The sequence below is a fragment of the Solanum stenotomum genome, chromosome 1 (genome assembly GCF_019186545.1).
Source record: "Solanum stenotomum isolate F172 chromosome 1, ASM1918654v1, whole genome shotgun sequence".
Taxonomy (NCBI): Eukaryota; Viridiplantae; Streptophyta; class Magnoliopsida; order Solanales; family Solanaceae; genus Solanum; species Solanum stenotomum.
Genome location: NC_064282.1, coordinates 31,108,700 through 31,114,720, shown reverse-complemented (window position 1 = coordinate 31,114,720; position 6,021 = coordinate 31,108,700). Strand labels below are relative to the sequence as shown.

The 6,021-nt window shown below is 34.4% G+C and overlaps 1 long non-coding RNA gene across 2 annotated transcripts; it reads left to right on the top strand.

Annotated features, from left to right (window-relative positions):
* The first annotated feature begins 1,235 nt into the window (after nucleotides 1-1,235).
* Nucleotides 1,236-5,801, top strand: LOC125843415 (uncharacterized). Of its 2 annotated transcripts, XR_007444017.1 has the most exons (5): nucleotides 1,258-1,349; nucleotides 1,426-1,619; nucleotides 3,667-3,748; nucleotides 3,843-3,905; nucleotides 5,496-5,801. It is a non-coding gene; the product is annotated as an uncharacterized LOC125843415 (long non-coding RNA). The 2 variants fall into 2 exon arrangements; XR_007444023.1 differs by lacking the exon at nucleotides 5,496-5,801 and having other exon boundaries at nucleotides 1,236-1,309; nucleotides 3,843-4,634.
* The last annotated feature ends 220 nt before the right edge of the window (nucleotides 5,802-6,021 follow it).

The window sequence follows — 6,021 nt, the reverse complement described above, 5'->3', positions numbered from 1 at the left end:
ACCCTTAACTAAAACCCTTACAAAAATACCACCCTCAATATTCTCTAGGCATCACTTAAACACCACTATTCATTAAATCCTCCAACATAATCATAAAACTCATTATGGCTAAGTTGGGTTGCATCAACCTACACACATAACCATAATCAAACCTATACATACTAAGGACACCATAAAAGCTTATCATGTCCAATTCATCAAGTCACAAAAGAAAAGTACTAGCGGAATACAGGTAAGCATGACACATATACCGGGAGCAACCTTAGGAGGACACTCTTGTTCTCCTCTAGATTTAAGAGCATCAAACCTAATTTTCTTCCTCTCCCTTCCCCTAGCAGTAAGTACCGGGCAATCTCTTAATTTCTGGTCACTTCCACCACAACCATAACAACCTTCCAAACCGGCCAAACACCTACCATAGTGTTTCCTTCCACATATTTTGCAAGTAGGCTTAAGTAACACCGATTCACTATAGTTTCCTCTTTGAAGTTTAGGGTTAGATGCCCCCTCCACACTAAACCTTAGGAGAAACTTAGAAGAACCTTGTCCAAAGGACCTCTCAAGGGATGAATTTTTATCATCCATCCTAACCCTATTTTTCTCCTTCAACCTTTCTTCAAGTTTCTTTTGCTTAATTTCAAAGGTATACACTACAGGACGAGGGACATTCATATTATGCTCAAACATGGCCATATGATATTCTTTTACAACTAAAACAAATAATCCCGACACAAACTTACTCAGTCCCAATTTGGAATCGGACACTAGAATTGGAACATACTTAGACAATTGAGTGAACCTCCACTACACCATTTTAGTCCTAGGGCCACACTAATTCTGGACAACGCTTGTAAAGTGTTGCCTAAAATATTTTGGGGATGCTTTCAAAGCGTAACCCAAGTTTTTAACTTTTAGCTACAGTTTATGTTGGCAACATTTAAAAAGTGTACTTTTAATGGTATAAGCTACACTTTATAAGTGTTGGTACAATATGATATAATTAACAACAACTATTAACATATATGGCTACACTTTTAAAGTGTCCTATTTTAATAATTGTAAAAACAACACAATAAAAGTGTGGCCAAAATTTTCCCTCCAACATTATTTTAAGTCTCCCTCCCATTTTTATTGGCCAAGAAAAATAATTCATAAAACATTAATTTTAATAAAATACATAATATGTGAGAAAAACAGGCGTGAGTTCTCTCTTTCTCGGAATAACGTCTGAGCTAAAGAGTTGAAGAACTGAATAGATGAAGAACTGAATAGATGAAGAACTGAAGTCGAAGAATTGATTTCGTCAAGCGTGAGTTCGATTCTCTTCTCCGATAACAATTTCATCAAGCGTGAGTTCAATTTACTATTCCATAAGTACTAAAAATAGTCTTCTTGTTATTGATTGATTTTTTATTTTGTGTTTAGAAGAGGAGAATAAGAAGGAATTGATAACTTTGGGGTTGTTGGCTAAGAACACGATTTCAGACAGGACTGAAGCTAGGAACACGATTTCATACCGAATGGAAGAGGTCAACAACTGAAGAGATTCTCGCTAAAGGACACGATTTACATCATAGTTCTCGCTAAAAATAGGATTTTGTTGGAATAGGGTTTATCAAGTAACAAATTCTATCTTTGAATGTCTATATTTTAGCTTTAGGGTTTTGATATGCTTGTGTTTTTTATACAATTTTTGGGAGTGTAGCTCGTATTTTAGCTTCATCAGTTGATTTTTGATGATCAAGATCTCAAAAAATCTTTTCTTGATTGAGACCTTTGGACTCGACTCAATTTGTTCATCACGTCCTTCTTGTTGTTGTACTTATTAGGTCGGTTTCTTCTAGCATTTGGCAATGAGGGTATATTCTTGTTGTTCGTAGTGGAATTACGATGAGATTCAATACTTCTCGGAGAACTCTGAGGACTCTGAGGTTTTTTGGTTGGCTTTGAAGTACATGAAGATGTGCTTGTAGTAGTTGTAGTAGTAATAGTAGTACTGCTACTTCCTGGCGCTCTAGTAGTTTAAAGACTGTTGAAAGTCTACTCTTTATTGGCTCATGCAACATACAATTCTTGGCTTTGAAGTACTTAATCTTAGTGTTTGATAGGAGCAAAAACTGAGAAATGTACCTCATTAGAGCTAACGTCGTCTGGTTTAGTATCCTATTCGTCTATTACTTTCTTTTTGCATTCCTTTTGTGATTGAGAGCATTGTCGAGTCTTGTGCCTGCATGAATAACGTGAACATGAATGTCGAATCACTTCAATAGAGACTTAAGTGTGAGTTTAGATGATTTAGGCAATGTAACAGGACATGAAACTTTATTGGCAAAGTCATTATTATTGTTTTGTTAGTGTAGTGTGTTTTGCTGCAATTTTCTATTTTTCTTCTTGTTCTCCAAAAGCAAGGCAGTCTTTGGGGTATCCGATCGGAGTTCAGAAAACATTATCAGTGAAAACAAATGAAGAACTTAGTGTAACAGATTAAACTAAGCTCAAGCTTGACATATTCTTCGAAAATGGACTTGGGACCTAATTCAAATGTAAAAGCTAACTTTTGAGGTACGGATTGTCCAAGATCATATGAAGAGGATTTAATAACGCTAAAAACAGAATTCAGACATTTCAAGAAAACAATATTGGACGTATAGACGAGTTCACTTAACTTCTCTTCTCAAGCTTTAATGCTACCACATGATTCTCCTTATAGACTACATGCAGTTCCGAGAGTTCACATGCCAACGAGCTTGTACTAAAGAACTGTATTGAAACATTTTCTGAAATCAAGAGACAAATTCTCTGCTTGTCTTAGTTTATTCTTATTTGTTGGGATTCTGTGATAGAGTTTTATGTTAGACGTCAGGTTCTTCATTCGTACACCTCAAGTTGGATGAGTGGATCAAGACGTCAAGGTTTTAGATTTCATCTTGTGTCTCTAGTGCTTTTATTTTAAATCTTATACTTGTGAGGATCGATTCTGTCCAGTTTTGTTCTATTCCGCTTTCTCTTTTATGTTTACTATGTCTTTTAAGTTCTCTTTAACAATTGGTTTTCATAGGTTTGTTAATTTTTTTTTTCAAATAAATGCTGAATGATGTATTGAGTTCTTTCCCTATTGTGGTTGCTTCATTAACTCTGTTTTCGAATTCCTTTGCATCGTGTTATATATATGTTAGCTTCTGTTTTTTTTTCCTTTCAATTTGATCATTAGTTGAGGAAACATGTGTGAGTCAATTTGTTGTAGCTTCTGATTGTTTAAATACCTTTGAGATAGCAGGTCTTTTTGTGAGAAAATAGGTCTATTCATTTGGTTTATGAAGAAGTGCAGTAATCTTGATCTTATTTGAGACTCATTGTATTCATCAAGTTAGTTCTTTTGCTACCGTCGTAAAAAAATCAATGATTGTGTTTGCGAGAAAATTGATTTGTTCCTCTCTTTGTTAAAACTGGTGGGGTATCGAATGCAGGTAATGGTAAAAAAATGTGTTTATTATGCTAAAAATGATCTCATATCTTTGTTCTTCATTAGTATATATGACACACTTTCCTGCTAAGAAAATGCAGCTGCTTCTTCCAATTCATGCAAGAATGAATTTTCATACTATAATTATAAGCTTTTACATTGGTGATATATAAACATCTATGACTGTGTTTTTATTTGAGTAGAAAGACTGAGGAGCTTGAATTGAAGAAGACACAACAAGAAACCAAAGCTATTAAAACTTCAAGGAAAGCTATTCCATCAATGGTATTTATTTCCCAAAGCCAAAAGTTTGTCATTTGAGTGGTTTACAAATTAATACTTAACCCTTTTGGTAATTATACTTCATGTTCTGTTTAAGTGGCAAGAAATGTGCAAGAAACAATTAATGATAGTCAATTCAGATTTCATGGAAAATATGGAGGTATTCTAATTAATCAACCTATATGTATGTTTTTGCCTTGCATGTGGAATTAGATGCAACTCACACTTCCATAATTTCATATTATGCTGTAACTTACATTTGAGATACACAACTCAATCATTTCTGATGTCTCTAATGTAATCCATAAAAAGCGCTAAATTTCCCCTCTATAGTTCTCTGAGTTTTTATTTCTAGTTAGGGTGAAGGGGAAAGGGAGAGGTGGGGCTGAATTATGTTTGATTAGTGAGAAAGTAGAGAGATTCATGGTACTGTAAGATATGCATGTTACCGTAGGAGTCATGATATTTTTAGTCCTAGTAATTTCTGTCGACTGTTAAATGTTAATTGGGTGATGAATGCAGAAAAAGTTTCTGAACCTTGTGTCTAAACTGGAAGAAAAAGATAACGCGATCACAACATTTATATTGTCGGCTGAACAATTTGCTGAAGTTAAGAGAAAGGAAATGGAACAAGGAAGTGAGAAACAGGGAGTGCAAGCAGTAGATGTAGCAATGGAGAGATCAAATGATCAAGGCAAGGAGATAACAACAATTACACTAATAATTTGGTCCAAACACCACCCTCAGTCTCTTCTTCTACTGCCATAGCTCCTCTTTCATTGCTGCCTTACACTAATAATTTTCATAACAACAACCTCGCATTCCCTGTCAAGCCTGTCCCTGAAAGACGAATAGTCATTGTTACTGTCTCCACCATATCTGGTGAAACATGCTACTGAACTGGAAACAAGACAACAACTCTCATCAACATAAATGATGTCCCTCATAACGTTGGTGAAGGATTTCTCCATTTCCGAACATCAAGACAAACTATAACCACAACAACTACCGTCACACCTCATGTGACTATCATGTATCCTATCTCCATATCTGTCGCAGTCTGCACTCAATCTAATTGAATATTTCTGTTCTTGATAATTGAATGCCACTTTAATTCTTTGTGTGTATATTACTCAAGATGAGTAAATGACAAGTTTTAGGTGATAACAGGGATAGCAAGGTTAACATCAGCAGGAAGGAGTACAGTCATCAACAAGCAAGAAAATATTGTTCTTCTCAAGAAATTTTTGTTTAACATGTAACACTATGATCCATTTTCAAGTTCCATACACAATTTATACCAACTAAAACCCCTGAGGACAGTGGAACATTTAACACGACTGAAATTCCATTAACTACATCTGATAAAACATGAGAAAGATGCCAATCCAGTCCATCTGAGTGTTTTTCAACTTTTTTTAACTATTTAATGTGTAACTAAAAGCTGCAATCTGGAATAAATCTAGAACTGGAACTGTAATCTGCAATTTGACTGGTAATTTAAACAAGTTTTTAGCATTTGTTCTATCTAAGCTCTATAAACTGGTTAGTTTACTTATTGGACGAGTATCATATAATTTTTTAAAACGACTAATAGTAGTTGGCTGAGAGGACAATGTTGTTTTAATTCTATTTTGATTGATTGTATGTTTACAAGAAGTTAACAGAATATAATGTGTCGAGCAATGCCTTTGCAAGGAGTCTTCTCTCGGCATCACACATATTCATCTTTCCCCATTCTTTCTTGCAGAACTGCCTGATCGCACTAGTGCCTTGTTGCTACCAGTGACTAAGGATAGCAAGTCCAAAGAAGAGAATCACAAACTGCTAAATGGAAATTCGGGAGATCCAGCAGAATGGGTATAGAGATTTATGCATTTTCCATCCTAGGGATTATAGCTTTTCTCTCACTATTGTTTAAGTTTGAATACATTATATTTGATTTTGTGAAACATATTCATTGCTAGAATATATTGAACTATTGTAAGAGTACTTTTTGAACTATTGTGTAAACATATTTAGAATATTATTTTATAAGTATGTGTATGTACACAAGACATGCTATCTTTTGAAGTTTATTGCAAATACATATATATATTTGAATTACTTATTAGCTAATTTAATGCTTGAGATTATTTATTGCAAAACAATATTGGTGTTTTTTAACTAGAAATTGTGGCATATAAATATTTTATAGCCTAAATAATATTACCACACTTAAAAGTGTAGCCAACGGATTGTAAATTGTTGTATGCAGACGGGCAAGGACTACACTT